This window comes from Schistocerca cancellata, chromosome 5 (genome assembly GCF_023864275.1).
Source record: "Schistocerca cancellata isolate TAMUIC-IGC-003103 chromosome 5, iqSchCanc2.1, whole genome shotgun sequence".
NCBI classification, from domain to species: Eukaryota; Metazoa; Arthropoda; class Insecta; order Orthoptera; family Acrididae; genus Schistocerca; species Schistocerca cancellata.
In genome coordinates this window covers 270,530,474-270,550,437 of record NC_064630.1, presented here as the reverse complement: position 1 = coordinate 270,550,437, position 19,964 = coordinate 270,530,474, and positions in this window count along the sequence as shown.

The following is a 19,964-nucleotide window of genomic DNA, read 5'->3' as shown; positions in this document are numbered from 1 at the left end:
TACCATTTGCTACTTGTGAAAGCTCTTGTTGAAAATGGGAAAGAAAAGCATGTTGAATTTTTTGTGGTGACATGGCAAGAAAAATGCTTGATTTGTAGCAGCGAGTCTGCATGTTGTCATAGTAACTATGCCTTGGCTCTTAGGTTCTACCAACTGCAATCTCCTGATCTCATGCCCTGTGACACTCTCCTGTGAAACTTTGTAAAAGAGACAGCTTAGGTTCCTCCTTTATCAACTTCTCTGACTGAACTGCAGATCTTATCACTGCTGTGGTGCATTCGGTAACACAAGAGAGAATTCTTCACATGTGAAACAAATTTAGTTCCCACTTAAATGTTTTTTGAGCTGTAGATGAGCATATTGAATGTTTATAACCTGTTGTAGGAAAATTAAACACCTACAGGCATCCTTAAGATGTCATTTATTGTGTAGCTACCAGTTTCTACACTTCAGTTTATCATCTTCAGGCCTTAGTTGATACTGAAGGGGTTAACACGATCTGTGTGTACTATGCATCAGTGGCCAACCTAACCGGTTTACATAGACTATCTGTAACTGTGATGTCGTCTCTCCAACCATCAACTGTTTGACAGCATCATACAGCAGCATGCAATGCATCAGTAACCAACATAACTGATTTACGCATACTATCTGTAATTGTGATGTCATCTCTCCAACCATCAGCTGTTTGATAGTTGATGGTTGGAGAGATGACATTGCAGTTACAGATAGTCTTCGTAAACTGGTTGTGTTGCCCACTGACGCATTGTATATGTGGATCGTGATAACACCTTCAGCATCAACTAAGGCCTGAAGATGGTCCATTGAAGTGCCAAAACTGGTAGCTATACAATAAAAGACATCTTAAGGATGGATGTAGGTGTTTCATTTTCTTACAGTAGTGGTGAATGGCTGTAGTCCCCTATACCTCCAGCCACAAGGATGGACACACAAAAAATATTTATAACCTGTGCTTGTAAATATCAAAACTTCCAGTTTCCGTCTGTAGAATACTCATATCAAATTTATATTTCATGTAATGAAATTTAGTTAATTTGGGGCAATTTTTAATAGCCTTGAATAATAATAATAATAATAATAATAATAATAATAATAATTTAGTATGAATGCCATAAGAAATTGTTTTGAAAATAAGCATTTGTTGCTATGAGTAGTGTGCATATAGAAAGGTTGCTACATGAGGCCTTTTACACAGTGTGTGAGAGAGAATGTCTCTACAAACCTCCCTTGCTGTAGAGCAGGAGGTATAGTGTGTGTCAAGATACCAACTTCAGAATTTTTATTCTTGCAAAAGAGGTCCATGTGAACAAATGAAGTGGTACAAAAATACTTTCCTTTGCAGTCATCTAATCTAAATGGAAATCATACTCTAGATGGTTTTCTTGTACGAGGCACGTCCAAAAAGTAAGTTTCCCAATGTTGTTTCCTATAAAGGAGACGTATCTTTAAAGGAGACATATTTAGCTGGGAAAACTATGCATGCACAACAGATCTATGATGTGCCAATCAATTGTTGGCCGGACAGGTCCCACCTGGTGCCATGGCATCTCCCATCGCTGCCCCTGCAAGGTTTTGTCAGTGATAACAATGAACAAAACGTAGTGCCCATTGAAATTCACCATCAGTTCCATCAGGTCTATGTGCAGAACATCACGAGAAAATGGTTGGTGCATCGCTGATGCAGGCCGTTTTCGGAAGGTTGTCAAAGTGTCCACGATGGAGAGTGCAGTGGGCGACCATCCCTCATCGATGATCACCTGGTTGAGCTTGTGTGACAGCGCATCCTGAAAAACTGTTATTTCACAATTGCAGAGCTCAGCAGCTCTTTTCTGCAGATATCATGATCCTTGTTGCATGAAATTGTCAGTAGGCACCTGCTGTTCAAGCAATTGTGTGCCGGGTGGGTGCCAAAAAACGTGACAACCCAGCACAAAATGAAACAGTTTGGAGCAGCACAGACATTTCTGCGGATGATGAGACGTGGATTTCTCACTTGACACTGGAAACCAAGCAGCAGTCAATGCATTGATGTCACAGTGGATCTCTGGTCAAAATGAAATTCAAACAGACTGTGTCAGTGCAGAAAGTCATGTGCATGATGTTTTGGGATAGGAAGAGCATTCTGCATATTGAGCTCCTGCTCAGAGGTGAACAGTGAACACTGACTGTTACTGTGAAACAATGCGGAAACTGCTACATGCCATTCAGAACGAGAGACATGGAATGTTTACTGCAAGTGTTGTGCTGCTCCCTGACAGTGCTCATCCCCATGTGACTTGGAGCACAGAAGTTCGGCTGGGAGCTGTTTGATCATCCAGCATATAGTCTTGATCTTGCTCCCAGTGATTTCTGTCTTTTCTTGCACTTCAAGAAATTCCTGTCCTCCGGCCAGCATTTTGACAATGATGAAGACGACAGTCACACACTGATTCCATTCACAGACAGCAGACTTCTATGACACAGGAATACAAAAGTTGATACTGTGATATGACAAGTGTCTCAGTTCTTTTTGTCAGTGTGTTGAAAAATAGCATAAAAATTGCTGTATCTGTTGCCAATAAAGTTTTCATGTAGTTATGTTGCCTATGTTTTTTTTTTTTTTTTTTTTTTTTTTTTTTTTTTTTTTTTTTTTTTTTTTTTTTTTTTTAGGAAAACTTACATTCTGGATGCGCCTCTAGAATAGCAAGCACACTAAATTTTATCCTGTATGTACTGGCTGTGGTGAATTAAATGTGTGTCTAAGTCATCATTTATTCTAGCATAACTAGTTGTTCAGGATGCAAGATCATATACATAAATCCTCTCACTTTTAATCCAAACCATGCCTCATTGTCAGTAGACTATTTGTGCCTGTGCAAGTAGGGAATCTGTTGGCATTGGAGGTTACAACACGGTATGAAGATGAAGTTCCTCTGTGCGCAGCATGAATACCGAGGTATTGGGAAACTGGAGAATCCAGTAAGTGTACAGGATGAGAACTTTGGCGTCTTTTGACCTTGGCCCAGAATAGTGAAAAGTGGCTAACACATTACAACAAAATCTATTACTGAAAATAGAGCAATTGAAAAATACTACTGTATTATTCAGTTTGTGGATGGAAGTCACCATTCATTCATTCATTCACGCAAGCTGATTTGAGATTCCTATCATGAAGGAGGAACTTCAGGGATGGAAACAAGTCAAGTTCTTAATAGGCAGGTTTAGACTCAGCAGGCTGCTTTCGTAATGTACACTAATCAGTGCTAATCTACTCCTATTGATAATTATGAAAATTACTTCCAAAGTATTTTGTATGTATATTATGAAAAAGAAACAACAATGTAGGAAGAGACAGATTGCTGCTTACCATAAAGATGACACATGAAGTTGCAGACAGGCACAGTTAAGACATTTACACATCAGATTTCAGCCACAGCCTTCATCAGAAAAGGAAAGGAAAGGGTTTGATTTAGGAGCAGAAAAGACACTTTGAATAATGTGATAGTACTCCTCTTCTTCTACAAGAGGTCTATTTTGAACCTAAATAAATCAACAGCTCATGTCTCATTCACTAAGTGTCTATGTGCGTTTCTAAAGAGAACAAGATTATTCTTCTCTGCTGGTTTCCTCCTGTGCCAATCTTCACCTAAATCAGAAATGAATAGTCAGGAACAAATTAGATGATGCAAGAAAGGTGGCCTGACACTTTGCCAAGAGCCCAAAATATTACCCAAACTGCATGGGGAAATGTGACAGAAAATAAGAAATTTACTGCCCAAATCAGAGACTCCCTTCTTCGCAGAATGCAGATGGTCACTGAAGTCGAACAGTGTGGAATTGCATTTTAAGTGGTTAAGATCTGTTTAGCGTCATAAATGTCTTAAGGTTAACTTTAATCTCTGTTCTGTGCTAACTTCGTAATTTCTAGTCGCAACACATTTCAGTGGTAAAAAGTAAAATAAAAAATATATCACAAGGGGAGGTTCAAATCGCACATAGCAGCATGCAGATTGCATTCCAACTCTTTGACCAACACGTTGAGCTAAATACATATGCTTATTTCACCATTATTTCAGCATTTCTTACATTGTTTCAACTCTGCACCTCGTCTTTACCAGCTCTGTTGCAGTAAGAATTAGATGGCACAGGATTACGTGTGTATTTTAGTGTATGTGTGTCCTTACATCGAGTGTTACAAAGGTACAATTCATTGGATGTCATCTCAGTGGAACTGTGACAAGTGATGGACAATACGTGAATGTGACTGATCACCTTGCATGCGTAACACTGTCATGAAGCATTGTTCTATTACTGTTCTATTACTCTTCTGTTGGTGGCTGCAGTGGCAAGTTGGTAGGGGAATGAGATTGCTGTACAGTCCCTTTGAATTCTTTGTAGAGTGAAAGATTTATTTACACTTAGTTGGTGTCACTTTGGCTTCAAAAAATTTCCTGTTGCTGAAGTTGTTCTGAAAAAATAATAGTAGAGCTCTGAATCCATATTTTACCATGCAAGGCTTAAAAAGAAACTCTGGCCCTTTAGATACAAAGTTCTACATATAAATACATACATACTCCACAGGCCACTGTATAGTACGTGGTGGAGGGTACTTTCTGCTACTAGTAGTCATTCCTTTCCTGTTCCACTTAGAAAGAGAGGGAGAGGAAGAAGACTGCCTACATGCGTTCAGATGAGTGCTAATTTTTCTTGTCTTAGCTTCTTGGTCCTTATGTGAAATATATGTTGGTGGCAGTAGAATTGTTCTGCAGTCAGCTTCAAATCCTGGTTCTCTAAATTTTCTCAATAGTATTCCCCAGAAAGAATGTTGCCTTCTCTCCAGGGATTCCCACATTGGTAATTGAAGTATCTCCATAATACTTGCATGTTGATTAAACTTACTGATAACAAATCTAGCAGCCCACCTCGATTGCTTCAGTGTCTTCCTTTAAGCCAACCTGGTGGGGTTGTCAAACACTCTAGCAGAATTTAAAAATGGGTCACACTAATGTTCTGTATGCAGCCTCCTTTACAGATGAGAGTCAGTACGACTATGTCAAGCAGTACACTACTAGTGCTGTATTCAAACATTGTTGGATTGTTCTTCCTACTCATCTGCATTAACTTAATCGCTTATCTTCCTATAGTCACTTAATGACAACACCTTCCCATATACCACAGCATCAGAAGCAAACAGCTGTAGATTGCTGCTGTCAATCAGGTCACTTATGTAGATAGAGAATAAGAACAGCTGTATCACACTTCCCAGGGACACTCTTGACAATACCCTTGTTTCTGAATACCCACTGTCAAGGACAGTGTTCTGGCTTCTGTTGCTTAAGAAATCTTCGAGCCACTCGCATGTCTGGGGAAACTATTCCAAATGCTCCTACCTTCATTAACAGTCTGCTGTGAGGCAACTGTCTCAAATGCTTTACAGAAATCTAAGAATATGGAATCTGCCTGTTGCCATGGTTCTCAGGATATCGTGTGAGGAAAGGGCAAGCGGAGTTTTGCACAAGCTATACTTTCTAAATCTGTGCTGATTTGTGGACAGAAAATCTTCTGTATCAAAGAAATATATTATATTCGAACTGAAAATGGTCCTGCAAAATTAAAGGCCAATATCCTTAACATCAGTTTGCTGTAGAATTCATGAACATATTCTTTTACCTTACTTATAAACTGAGGAGTCTTCTAGAATTTTCTCTAGTTGCTTGGGACTTTGCACTGGGCGAAACATTTTCAATGAAAGCAAGCTAAGTAGGGGGCCAATTGACCAGAGCACTCTCTGTAAATTGAATTGTGATTCCATTCAGACCTGGCAACTTACTTGTTTTTGACTCTCTCTCAGTTGCTTCTCTACACCAGCAATGCATGTTGCTGTGTCCTTCAAGTGGGAGTCTGTATGATTGTTAACATCAAAAACAAAAGTTATAATTTCATTATCTTTTTATGCAACTTCACTAATATTTTGATATAAAAATCAGGAAATATTGGCTGTGATATCAGTATACTGTTAGAGCAGTCTAAAAGTGGAGTCATGCACTGATCTTGATGTACCTATGGTGCAACTTGACTGTTGTGGAGGTTTTGCAATTCTTGTTTGTTTATTTGTAAGCTATAGTAAACTTTTGTGCCAGTTTGGTGGCATTGATATAGGTGGCCTCTCACCACATTTAACGTTCTGCTGTCTGCTGTTCGAACAAACCTTTATTTGTGAAGAATGGAAGGAAACACTCTTTGCTTCTCCTTGCTTCAAAAGTCTATATTCCACAGCTTTGAACATTTCTATAGTCTAGGCAATAGAAACATGTTACATATAAATATAAATAATGCAAGTATTGTAAATATATACTCTTAACTCTGCCAGCAATGGCTGGAAACTTGATGGGGGGAGGGGTGGGGGGTGGGAGACAAGGGGGGGAAAAGATAATGAGAGACATTTTCTATATTTCAGTCCATATTTTTTATTATTTCATACTGGCTAGCTTCACGTACTGTTGCCCATCTTCAGATCTGTGTTCTAATCCTGTGTTTACAGTCTTACAGAACTAAAAAAAATTCTGTCTGAATATAATACACACTGTTTCTCATAGTTACAGAGTAACCTGCCTTAATGGAACAATCAAGTTCACTGTCATATACTAAAGCCAGACTAGTAAGCTTCCACTTTGTATTAAAATTTTGTAAGGAATCTGATTGGTGTAAGCCTGTATTATTGTTAATGAGTGTCCTCTGCATGTACTAATTTAATTATAAATACAATCTTTAAATAGTTAAACAATGGAATATCCAGGATGGAACATGCAAACAGGCACAACAGTAAGACTGCTGAACAAGTAAGCTTTCATCGAAAAGCCTTCTTCTGAATTAGACAAAACACACACACACACACACACACACACACACACACACACACACACACACACAAAAAATCACTTTTTCTGGCCGCCAAGGCCAGACTACAAAAAACAGGGCATGGTGGGAGGAACATGATCGCTGTCTCTGGCTATCAAGGCCAGACTGTGAGTAACAGTGCATGGTGGGAGAATCACTCTGGGTGGGGGATGAGAGAGCAGGGTATGTATGGGGGACAGTGAAGTGCTGCTTGTGGGAGGTTACAGGCACATGATGGGAGGAGGGTAGGCTGAAAGGTAAACACAGATGGGAGGCTTGGCGGAGGGGGCAGGGGGTGGGAAAGGAGATAAGTAAAAAAAAAATATGCTTAAAACATACAAAGCATTAAATATAAAACATTGGAGATGAATTCTTCATTTGACAATCATATTTTACTAAAGAGAAACAATTAAAAAAACTTTAAGAATATATTCAGTCTCATTTCTATTACACCAGCATAAATGGAGCTACATAAATGCCATGCTGAAAGTAGTGCTGCAGTTAGGTTTGTGCTGTCATGTCAAACTTGATGCTATCACTGCACAGTTGGCAGATGCAGCAAATGTGGGGTAAAGTGTTCTGTTCCATCTGAACATGGTGTGTTGATTAAGGCAAGAAAATGTCTTTAAAGATTCCATAATAATTACTATGTGCAAAATCAGTTTGTTTGTTCAGCAGTTCACCAAGGGTTTTTAGCCAGAGTGTAACCTAATTCACCTCAACCATTAATGTTTATGTGCCAGTTTGTACAAGATCAGTGAAAAGGACAAAAAATGTGCAACATCACTCTGGAAAAGAGCTCTCTGCAGTCATAACTGGGGGAATAACAGGTGCGTGCAATCTAGCACTACAATGGCCCCACCTGATGATTCCTGCCACTTTATCCATACCAGCAACACACAAACCTGTTAAATCTCACCTGCCTTACCTGGTCTGCACTCATTTTGACACAGTTGTGCCCAATTAGTGGCACATACACAATCTTTGAATTAAATGACGGGTCTGGGAAGAGGTTGATAGGCAGGTGTGTAAGTATCCAACAGATTAAATAGTTGACGTCTTTTGTCCTCCAATTAAGTTGGCGTACATCAGTATCAGTTGCAAATCAAAGATAAATGTACATCAGATCAGAATTCACTAAACCTTCCTAGAAGAGACCAATGCGAAGCAATCATGTTCCCCAATGTAAGTTTGATCAACTACCGGCCCTCGGGGAACAGCAGACAAAATATGTTACCACTTAGGACTTCAAGAGAAACTTCAGGAAAGTTCTTGTACAGCTTAGCATGTCAACCCATAATATTTTCTGCTAGTGTTAAATTTCCACACGCAATTGTGACCAGAATGCCATCTGTGATTATCTACCACAACACTTGAGTATACGCACTATAAGATAATAAGAGCCGCTCTGCTTACCATGAACCATGGACCTTGCCGCTGGTGGGGAGGCTTGCGTGCCTCAGCGATACAGATAGCCATGCCGTAGGTACAACCACAATGGAGGGGTATCTGTTGAGAGGCCAGACAAACGTGTGGTTCCTGAAGAGGGGCAGGAGCCTTTTCAGTAGTTGCAAGGGCAACAGTCTGGATGATTGACTGATCTGGCCTTGTAACAATAACCAAAACGGCCTTGCTGTGCTGGTACTGCGAACGGCTGAAAGCAAGGGGAAACTACAGCCGTAATTTTTCCCGAGGGCATGCAGCTTTACTGTATGATTAAATGATGATGGCGTCCTCTTGGGTAAAATATTCCGGAGGTAAAATAGTCCCCCATTCGGATCTCCAGGCGGGGACTACTCAAGAAGATGTCGTTATCAGGAGAAAGAAAACTGGCATTCTACGGATCGGAGCTTGGAATGTCAGATCCCTTAATCGGGCAGGTAGGTTAGAAAATTTAAAAAGGGAAATTGATAGGTTAAAGTTAGATATAGTGGGAATTAGTGAAGTTCGGTGGCAGGAGGAACAAGACTTCTGGTCAGGTGACTACAGGGTTATAAACACAAAGTCAAATAGGGGTAATGCAGGAGTAGGTTTAATAATGAATAAAACAAATAGGAGTGCGGGTAAGCTACTACAAACAGCATAGTGAACGCATTATTGTGGCCAAGATAGATACGAAGCCCACACCTACTACAGTAGTACAAGTTTATATGCCAACTAGCTCTGCAGATGACAAAGGAATAGAAGAAATGTATGATGAAATAAAAGAAATTATTCAGATAGTGAAGGGAGACAAAAATTTAATAGTCATGGGTGACTGGAATTCGAGTGTAGGAAAAGGGAGAGAAGGAAACGTAGTTGGTGAATATGGATTGGGGATAAGAAATGAAAGAGGAAGCCGCCTGGTAGAATTTTGCACAGAGCACAACATAATCATAGCTAACACTTGGTTTAAGAATCATGATAGAAGGCTGTATACATGGAAGAACCCTGGAGATACTAAAAGGTATCAGATAGATTATATAATGGTAAGACAGAGATTTAGGAACCAGGTTTTAAATTGTAAGACATTTCCAGGGGCAGATGTGGACTCTGACCACAATCTATTGGTTATGACCTGTAGATTAAAACTGAAGAAACTGCAAAAAGGTGGGAATTTAATGAGATGGGACCTGGATAAACTGAAAAAAACCAGAGGTTGTACAGAGTTTCAGGGAGAGCATAAGGGAACAATTGACAGGAATGGGGGACAGAAATACAGTAGAAGAAGAATGGATAGCTTTGAGGGATGAAGTAGTGAAGGCAGCAGAGGATCAAGCAGGTAAAAAGACGAGGGCTAGTAGAAATCCTTGGGTAACAGAAGAAATATTGAATTTAATTGATGAAAGGAGAAAATATAAAAGTGCAGTAAATGAAGCAGGCAAAAAGGAATACAAACATCTCAAAAATGAGATTGACGGGAAGTGCAAAATGGCTAAGCAGGGATGGCTAGAGGACAAATGTAAGGATGTAGAGGCTTATCTCACTAGGGGTAAGATAGATACTGCCTAAAGGAAAATTAAAGAGACCTTTGCAGATAAGAGAACCACTTGTATGAACATCAAGAGCTCAGATGGAAACCCAGTTCTAAGCAAAGAAGGGAAAGCAGAAAGGTGGAAGGAGTATATAGAGGGTCTATACTAGGGCGATGTACTTGAGTACAATATTATGGAATTGGGAGAAGATGTAAATGTAGATGAAATGGGAGATACGATACTGCGTGAAGAGTTTGACAGAGCACTGAAAGACCTGAGTCGAAACAAGGCCCCCAGAGTAGACAATATTCCATTGGAACTACTGACGGCCTTGGGAGAGCCAGTCCTGACAAAACTCTACCATCTGGTGAGCAAGATGTATGAAACAGGCGAAATACCCTCAGACTTCAAGAAGAATATAATAATTCCAATCCCAAAGAAAGCAGGTGTTGACAGATGTGAAAATTACCGAACAATCAGTTTAATAAACCACAGCTGCAAAGTACTAACACGAATTCTTTACTGACGAATGGAAAAACTAGTAGAAGCTGTCCTCGGGGAAGATCATTTTGGATTCCGTAGAAATACTGGAACCCGTGAGGCAATACTGACCTTACGACTTATCTTAGAAGAAAGATTAAGGAAAGGCAACCCTACGTTTCTAGCATTTGTAGACTTAGAGAAAGCTTTTGACAATGTTGACTGGAATACTCTCTTTCAAATTCTAAAGGTGGCAGGGGTAAAATACAGGGAGTGAAAGGCTCTTTACAATTTGTACAGAAACCAGATGGCAGTTATAAGAGTCGAGGGACATGAAAGGGAAGCAGTGGTTGGGAAGGGAGTAAGACAGGGTTGTAGCCACTCCCCCATGTTATTCAATCTGTATATTGAGCAAGCAGTAAAGGAAACAAAAGAAAAATTTGGAGTAGGTATTAAAATCCATGGAGAAGAAATAAAAACTTTGAGGTTCGTCGATGACATTGTAATTCTGTCAGAGACAGGAAAGGACTTGGAAGAGCAGTTGAACGGAATGGATGGTGTCTTGAAGGGAGGATATAAGATGAACATCAACAAAAGCAAAACAAGGATAATGGAATGTAGTCGAATTAAGTCGGGTGATGTTGAGGGTATTAGATTAGGAAATGAGACACTTAAAGTAGTAAAGGAGTTTTGCTATCTGGGGAGCAAAATAACTGGTGATGGTCGAAGTAGAGAGGATATAAAATGTAGACTGGCAATGGCAAGGAAAGCGTTTCTGAAGAAGAGAAATTTGTTATCATCGAGCTTAGATTTAAGTGTCAGGAAGTCATTTCTGAAAGTATTTGTATGGAGTGTAGCCATGTATGGAAGTGAAACGTGGACGATAAATAGTTTGGCAAGAAGAGAATAGAAGCTTTCGAAATGTGGTGCTACAGAAGAATGCTGAAGATTAGATGGGTAGATAACATAACTAATGAGGAAGTATTGAATAGGATTGGGAAGAAGAGAAGTTTGTGGCACAACTTAACCAGAAGAAGTGATCGGTTGGTAGGACATGTTTTGAGGCATCAAGGGAGCATCAATTTAGTATTGGAGGGCAGCGTGGAGGGTAAAAATTGTAGGGGGAGACGAAGAGATGAATACACTAAGCAGATTCAGAAGGATGTAGGTTGCAGTAGGTACTGGGAGATGAAGAAGCTTGCACAGGATAGAGTAGCATGGAGAGCTGCATCAAACCAGTCTCAGGACTGAAGACCACAACAACAACTGCTTACCAGTACCATGTGAAACATGACGTAATAGCATGGCATAAGCTTTGTTCCTCTGACCTAACCCTATCTAAATCTGTAGTTATTGTTACAGTTAAAAATGTAATTTTTCAGTACCAGAGTCACTTCTTATGTAAGTCTACATAGTTACACATTGCAAGCATCAGATGAACTAGCAACAAAGCTTAATGTGCCACTCAGATTGAGCTGCCACCAGCTACATGTTCATACCTCAGTCAACAACTGTCTGGATCTGCTGAGAACAAGGGACACTACCTCTATTTGTAACTATTTAGCAGAATGTGGTGTCAGATATGTCAGTTTCTTTAATATTCGTAATTAAGCTACTTTTCTGAGTCACACCAGTAGTCCACACTTATACTCATTTGGAGCACATAATGTAATAATTTTATGATTAATCTCTCTATTATAAAATATGTTTTTACAGAAGAACTATTTTGTTTCTTTCAGCCTTTGTGGCCAGGGATGAGTCCGGCCTGTTGTTTTTAAGAGTATCTTGCCTTTTAAAACCATGTCTTACTTTTTGTTTGAATAGAAGTATTCCTACATCAAGTTAGAAGAAGATTGAAGGTGCTTCATATATGGCCCTCTCTGGGGCCTTTCTTTTATCCACTTAGTGGACCTGTGTCTTCCAGGGGCACACCAAACTTCCCCTAATGGTTCAGTACATGCCTTTATGGTGCTAGACATGGGCACCATGGTTTTTCCACATGCATACTGGTCAGCCAGTCAGTATCAGCTGAACCACTGTACTTACTACTGTATTTCTTGTGAGCGAAACAAATAACTGGGTGTAATACTTTGGAGGGATATGTAATGGAGTGATCGCATAGGCTCAGTTTGTGAGTATAGCAGGTGGTGGACTTCTGTTTATTGGTAGAATACTGGGGAAGTGCAATAAGTCTACAAAGAAGATTGCTTACGAATCACTCATTTGTCCGGCTCTAGAATATTGCTCAAGTGCGTGGTACCCATACCAAATAGGACTAACAGGAGGTATTGAACATGTACCGAGAAGGGCAGCACAAATGGTCACAGGTTTGTTTGATCCGTGGGAGAGAGTCGCAGAAATACTGAAGGAGATGAACTGGAAGACTCTTGAAGATAGACGTAAACTACCCTGAGAAAGTCTTTTAACAAAATGTCAAGAACCAACTTTAAATGACAACTCTAGAAATATACTACAATCCCCTACATACTGCTTACATAGGGATCATGAGGATAACATTAGAATTCAATCAATCATTCTTCCTGTGCTCCATATGTAAATGGAACAAGATGAAACCCTAAAAACTGGTGCAGTGGGATGTACTCTCTGCCATGCACCTCACGATGGTTTGCAGAGATTACTTGTAGATGTAGAAACAAAAGCAACTACATGTTAGGCTGACAGTGATGTAATGGATGCAGAAGAATAACAATGGCTGCCATCACTGATTATTGTTGTAAGATAAATGTTTAGAAATAAAGAGTGTGCATCATTATTTCTGCTGATGAAAGTTTTTCTCATCTGTGATCAGATGGTTTAGTGGTGTCATGCTTCACTTAGTTCTACTCACATAAAACTGCTGATGAAAGTTTTTCTCATCTGTGGTCAGATGGTTTAGTGGTGTCATGCTTCACTTAGTTCTACTCACATAAAAACTGGAACTCATTTTATGGTGTAACTGGAATGATAATTTTGGAAGTTCTTCAGTGACAAGTACCTGTGCTATCACTAAAGAATGTTGAAGTCACCATTGTGTAGGTCATAAGGTAGACGTATGATGATTTAGGTAAAGTACCCACAACACATCCTTAAGCATGATAATACTCATAACTAAGAGAAAGAACCTGACAGTATTAAAACAATAGCAGCAAAACTTTTTGCAGTCAGTCATACTATTTTCAGATATGTAGGAATAATGCTATGAAGCAACATGACAAACATATTAAACTCATTTCGGAAACCAAATACAAAAAATTAATGCAACCTTTTGTAGAATGCTGCATAAAGGTTTTTGGTCCATTATCAAATAAGCCTGATAACAGACATCAAAGTAATTATGTGGTTAACTACTAGGGCATGTAGGTATAGTCCATACAAAAGTGTAACAATAACAGAGATGCACAGGGAACTTTAAATTAGAACCTTTGGGAGAAAGTTAGCATTGTAATCACAAATCCCATTTTGGTAGGTTTAAGGGAACACAGGAACCAGGAGTCTGGTCTAGGGGTAATAGGGTTTCGAATAAAAGGATGAGTAATTGGGAGAAAAGGGGTCAACTATTATCAAACATAAGCCATAATTTGAGGAAAAAATTTCTGAGAATTTGCATCTGGAACATAACTTTGGGCAGTAGTGAATCATGGACTTAGGAGAAATCAGGAAAAGAAAGAATCGAGGCATATGAAGGGTGGTGTTACAGAAGGATACCGAAAATAATCATGATGATGTGTTGGATTTTGGGCACTCAGCAGCGTAGTCGACAGTCAATGTACACATCTCATGGTTTGAATGCTGCCTATTCTCACAAGCAAAATGCAAGAACACACAGTAGCAGATTTCCTCAGAGAGTCTAGCTTTGTTGACATAAATATGTCCTTACATATGTTAAAATCCTCCAGCCTTTTGAAAAATCAGTTTAATTACACACTGCATGTTGTATGGCTGGCTGTCTACTTAAACAGAAAACGAGCCAAGCCATCCACTCGGACTCTTTGACTTCTTCTTGCCAATGCTTTAGGTAGGAGGCTGGACACTTCACAAAATTTTAAAATGCATTTTACACAGTTGCTATTGTCGGGTAAGATGGTGGATAGGTCTCCAGTGAAGCGTAGGGTTGCCCTTATGTCTGCATGTGAAAACATGTAATTAATAGATTGTATTGAAAGCATGTATCTCATAAGCTTTACATATTGGTGGATCATTCCACCAGAGAAGGAAATTGTGTGTGAATGGACAACATTTTATTCTCAACCTGGTGAGCATAACTTCCTTTTGTTAATGTGATTGGCACGAGGTTCACAACACTTGGGTAATTGACTTGATGGACTGCAGTTTGTTGTTCACCATCTCCATCCACTCATCTTCTCCTTGCTGCATGAGCCATCTGTCTGACAGTGAGATGATAGCATGCAAGGAGACGGAACACAATCAAAATGCCACTCCTACACACTTCTTTGTTAGCTGCCTCAGTTCCCCATATCCCAACATATCTTGGTACCCATCAGAATACTAACTCTTTACCTTCTTTTTGGACTGCTGTAAGTCATCTTGGACACACTGAATTATTTTTCTATTGGATGCATTTACAGTACAATTGCAATGCATTGAGAGAGTCAGAGCAGATGAGAAAATTTTTACTGTGATGGCTTTTCGCCTTCTCGGTGCATTCAGGATTTGGTATACTTTAACATAATAAATTGTTAGTGGTTCCTGCAGGCGAATTCTGCAGATACTGTCAAGAAATACAGCTGAACAACTGAATGTATTGTACTGTTAAGATTCCATTTTTGTTTAATGATAGCCTGGAGTTCAAAATTTCTTACACTTTGTCAAGTTTAAAGTCAAATTATGGCTCTGAAGATGCCAAGGGAGTTCGTTTCCGTAACTGTCTCCTTGTCCTGATGTCTGATACATCCAGAGTCGTGAGAGACATTATTTAGCACAGATCTCAAATAGCTTTACGGCATGTGGCTAATTTCTGAATACACTCTGATTTTGGATGTTTCACTATGCTGAAGTCCGCAGTCTGAGGCAATGCTGATACTTTCAGAGCCTGTCTTCTCATGTAGAAGCATTGGAGTGTTTGTAGCGGTGGTTCACCCTGCACACAACTAGGCTGTTCCAAAATCTTGCTGTTGATAGCCTGATATTCTCACAATGGATAGCTTCTAGCCCCTGGAGGTGGGACACTCATGCTGATAGGTAAACAACATGGCTATAATATAGCCAGAATCTTGCAGATATTCTGTAAAACAGCATGAGACATGACCTGCCTGTATTTCCAATACAGCCGGTGAGAACAATGCTCTGATAACTGTTGAGGCTCATACAATCCTTGCTTGTTTTCTGTAAAAGGAATCAGTATTGCCTCTCTCCATACCAGTTGGGATACTGTCCATCACAACAGATTTTACTAAAAGTATTGTGTCTTTGGCTCCCAAGCATAATGGTTGTTATTTGGTTTGGAGGCTGTTTCTTTGGTTGTGGGTAGAGTGAGTCCATTTCCCGCATGGAGAACGGGTGGTTGAATGTTGCCTTATTCAAGAAGCAGCTCAACCTTCCCGCCTATGAGGAGTTCCTAGAATTCTGGAGTTTGGTTGATGCAGTAACATTAAAATAGTGTTCAGCTGTTGCAGGAGCCATATCCCCAAGTGAAGTCACCAAAACCTTAGTGTTAGCTGTTGCATGAGCCATATCCCTCAGTGATCTCACCAAAACTCCATTTCTAAATATTGCTCTAAGAGGAGTGCAGTTCTCTGTATTGATTTCCAAATGTGCTTAATTGATGTGGAATGCATAATGGAACTCACAAATTGCTCCCAAGAGTTTCTCTTCCTTTCTTCACTCACTCATTCTGTTGCCCTTACAATCCAGAAAACTGTAAGATTTTTTGCTGATGGACTGTATTTGAACTTCCACAGAGCCATGTGTCTGCAGCTCATGGTCTAGTGCCTAGCATTACTGCCTCTGGACCACAGGGTCCCGGGTTCAATTCCCGGCCAGGTTGGGGATATTCACCACCTGGGGACTGGGTGTTTGTGCTGTCATCCTCATCTCATCATCATTTGGGTAGTGATGAGACTGGAAATGGAAAGATTTGAACTCTTATGGGCACTGATGACCACGATGTTGAGCGCCCCACAAACCATCATTGCCATCACAGAGCTATATGCTTGGCTCTGATTGCCAAGTGACATTATTCTTCCTGCTAACAGACAGATTCTCTAGATACAGTTGCTAGATTCCTGTGCGGATTCGTTGGCGATTTGGCTCATCACTCAGGCAATATGATACAGTGTCTCCTTCCTTTTTGCTCAAATACAGCGTTTTGGTTGTATTGTGTCCAGTTTGCCCTGTTGACCATCTACTTTAGTGGTTTCCTTTTAACTGTGTAATGATTTCTTTTCAGACTGACTGGAAAAGGGCCCTAGAATGCCTGCTGGCTACAGGACAGATTCACTATAAACAAGACAACCTCAAAATTGAGGAGAATGTTAGTATAAAGTATGCAATTGAGTTGAGAGTAATGAAATAGCTGGCTTAACTTTCAGCAATATCCAAAACTGTCTATTTCAACAAATGTTGGCTAATGACAAGTAATAAATAAATAAATAAATTAGGAGCCCAACACAAAGGTAGCAGAAAGTGACCACAGCTACAGAATTCCATGGCTATAGGAAAATATCCTGCTAACATGCTTGCTATGGTCACATTCTGAAACAGAATAATTAGGACAACATGTGAGGAACAAGTGCAATCATTTATTAACACAAGGTACACCAAAGTATACATCAGCAGGAGACCATCATGTGTAGGTTGACCGAATGAAGAGGAGAATATGATCTTGAAATCAACAACACAAAGGCAAGATGATGATTACTGATCATCATAATGACAACAGACCTGACATCACAAGAATTGTTAGCTATGAGGTCATCAGTTGTTTTGAGTATTTAGGTTCCGTTGTCAGTGATACAGGAGATTGCAAGCCTGAGACCCATACCACATTTCAATTGTAAAAAATTCTACAGCAACACTTGCTCACATCTGGAAGGATACCTCCATCACTGCCAAGGCACAGCTTGTCTCTTCCCAGTCTAATCTTCCCTATCATGACCTATGCAACAGAAACTTGGACGACGAAGATGGCAGGTCATCACAGGATTGATGCTACAGAAATGTGATGCTATGGAAGATTACTTTGAATACCAGGGACACCACATCAAACTAATGAATCAATCTTGAGGCATCTCGGTATCAGAACAGACTTGAATATTGTCAACCTAAATCAGTTGAAACATTTTGGTCACGTTGTTAGAAGGCAAGAGGCAATAGAAAGAACAATCATAAAGGAAAAAAAGTTGATGGTCAAAGATCTAGGTGAGTAGAGCAGATTAATAATAGCTTGTCTGGGATGAGCTTGCAGTGAGCAAGCAGTGAGCAGTGGTCCAAGACAGTTTCTTGGAGGCAGGTCATCAAGGTGTATAGGGCTAGACCAATGGAAGAAAAAGAGAGTGAGAGTAGTTTTACCTCCACAGGTGCATAGAATCAAACAAGTATTCAAGCTCGACTATGAAGTTTGCATTTGTGTTGAGGCATTTTGCTGAATGGTTTCCGAAGGACTTTTGCAAAAGAGGTGACAAATTCTGGAGGCTGCATTGCTTTAAAGCCTTTTTTAGCCTCACTGTAGGGATTCTTCTTGTCTCCTTCAATTCTACAATTTTTTGTTCCTAAGTACTCCACACAGAGTGATCTAGTTTATATGTTTTGGAAGAGAGATACAAATTCACCTAATCTGTGTGATGGGTCGTCAAAATCCCCACACGTAGCCCCGCCATTAAACGTTTTGGTAGTATGACCCAATTTTTGGTATTTGAAGCATTGCATCAGGTTTGAGATGTTTGGTTGAATGTTAAGGTGGATGTAACCTGCAGTATTATTTCCAGGTTCTTTGCAGAGTTGATGCGGAGATCAGTGTGTGTTAAACATTGACTAAAATAAGAGACAAGATGATGGAACATGGGGTAAGACATCAATTCTTGACTTAAATAATGAATGAGACAGTTGCAGGCTTTCCAAAATCATCGATCATGATGAAAAAAATTAAACAACTTCCATGGTGCCGGACAGAGTTGCACAGAGTAAAAATATGCTGCCCAGCAACAAAAACAAAAAAGAGAGAGAGAGAGAGAGAAAAAGAATGAAACACCTAGAAGACATCGTCTGATGTCAGTGTAACTGAGTATGCACGCACACCATCAGTGGGTATGTAAATGATGAGTTGCAATTCTTTGTGCTCCATCAAACAGGGGCCACAGAGTGTTGGTGTTGCTCATGTTTAATGTTGTAACGAGGCCTGATTGGGTGAGATTGATAAGCTGTACATCAATTTTGAGAAAACCAGAAACTTTGGAATTACATTGCGCTACCTGGAAATATTTTGCCATCTGTGGGCAGTATTGGCAATATTCTCGAAACTCTCATGTGCTACACCTTGCAGGTTAGGTTTGTTGTTGTGTGGAAAATAAATTTAATAATAATGCTCTTTTGCCTTTTTTGAGTGCATTAAAATGTATAAATAATCGCCAGCATTGTGGGACGTTAGGGCAGATGAATACAAAACCAAAACTGTTAAGAATAATGAATTATATAATGTGTTACTCAGAAAAATGGTCATGAAGGAAAATATTTAAAAAATTAATTAATACAAAGTTATAGATAAAAATATAAATAGATATTTATCCTGTGTATACATTATGTACCTAAAAATAATCATTTACTGCACATATTATTGCATGGCATGTTTCCATAACTATGTCTCAAATGCTGGTACAGGGAAACTGAACTTCCAAATTTCAGACCTTTGACAGAGTTGCCAGTAGCAATGTTCAACCTGAGTTTTTTCAAAGTTTTCGTGTATGATCTTTGTCGCTCCTTGGGCCAATTTTTCGTTCACCTTTTTTTTCTTCATGCAACAAAGTGGAGCAGTTATCATAGTAGCATGGTCTGCATTGCCCAACATTTCAAGTCACAGTATTATTGAGCAGTCTAGAGAGAATATCAGTAGTATTGAACAATATTGTCAACCATCTAGGGGCTGCTTATGGAAAATGAACAGCATCATATGTTAAATGATCACCATGAATAACACAGAGATGCTGCACACTTATGTGAGACAGCATTTTAGCTTCTGACAGAGTTTGAAAGGGGCCTCATTGTGACCCTCTGTTTGGGTGGCTGGTCAAATTGTGCATTACACATATTTGTGGGGTACTCCAATGTGACGATTGCCTGATGTTGGACTGCAGGAACCTGAAGGTGATTATACTCATCACCAATGTTCTGGTCACCCACGTCTGACCACCACAAAGAAGGATCACCATATTGTGCACCAAACACATTGTAACCTCTTCACATGTACGACCTATCATCTGATAAGAAGTGATGGTCTGTGTCACCCCACACTATTGTCCAGAGACTAGCATCAAATGGACTGTGGGGTTACCATCCCATGGTAGGTTGCCATTAACACAGCACCACAAATGGCTGAATTTGGAATGGTGGTGTGACAGGGAAGGGTATGCTGCTGATGACTGGTATTGCTTTGTAATCAGTGATGAAGTGTGATTCTGCACT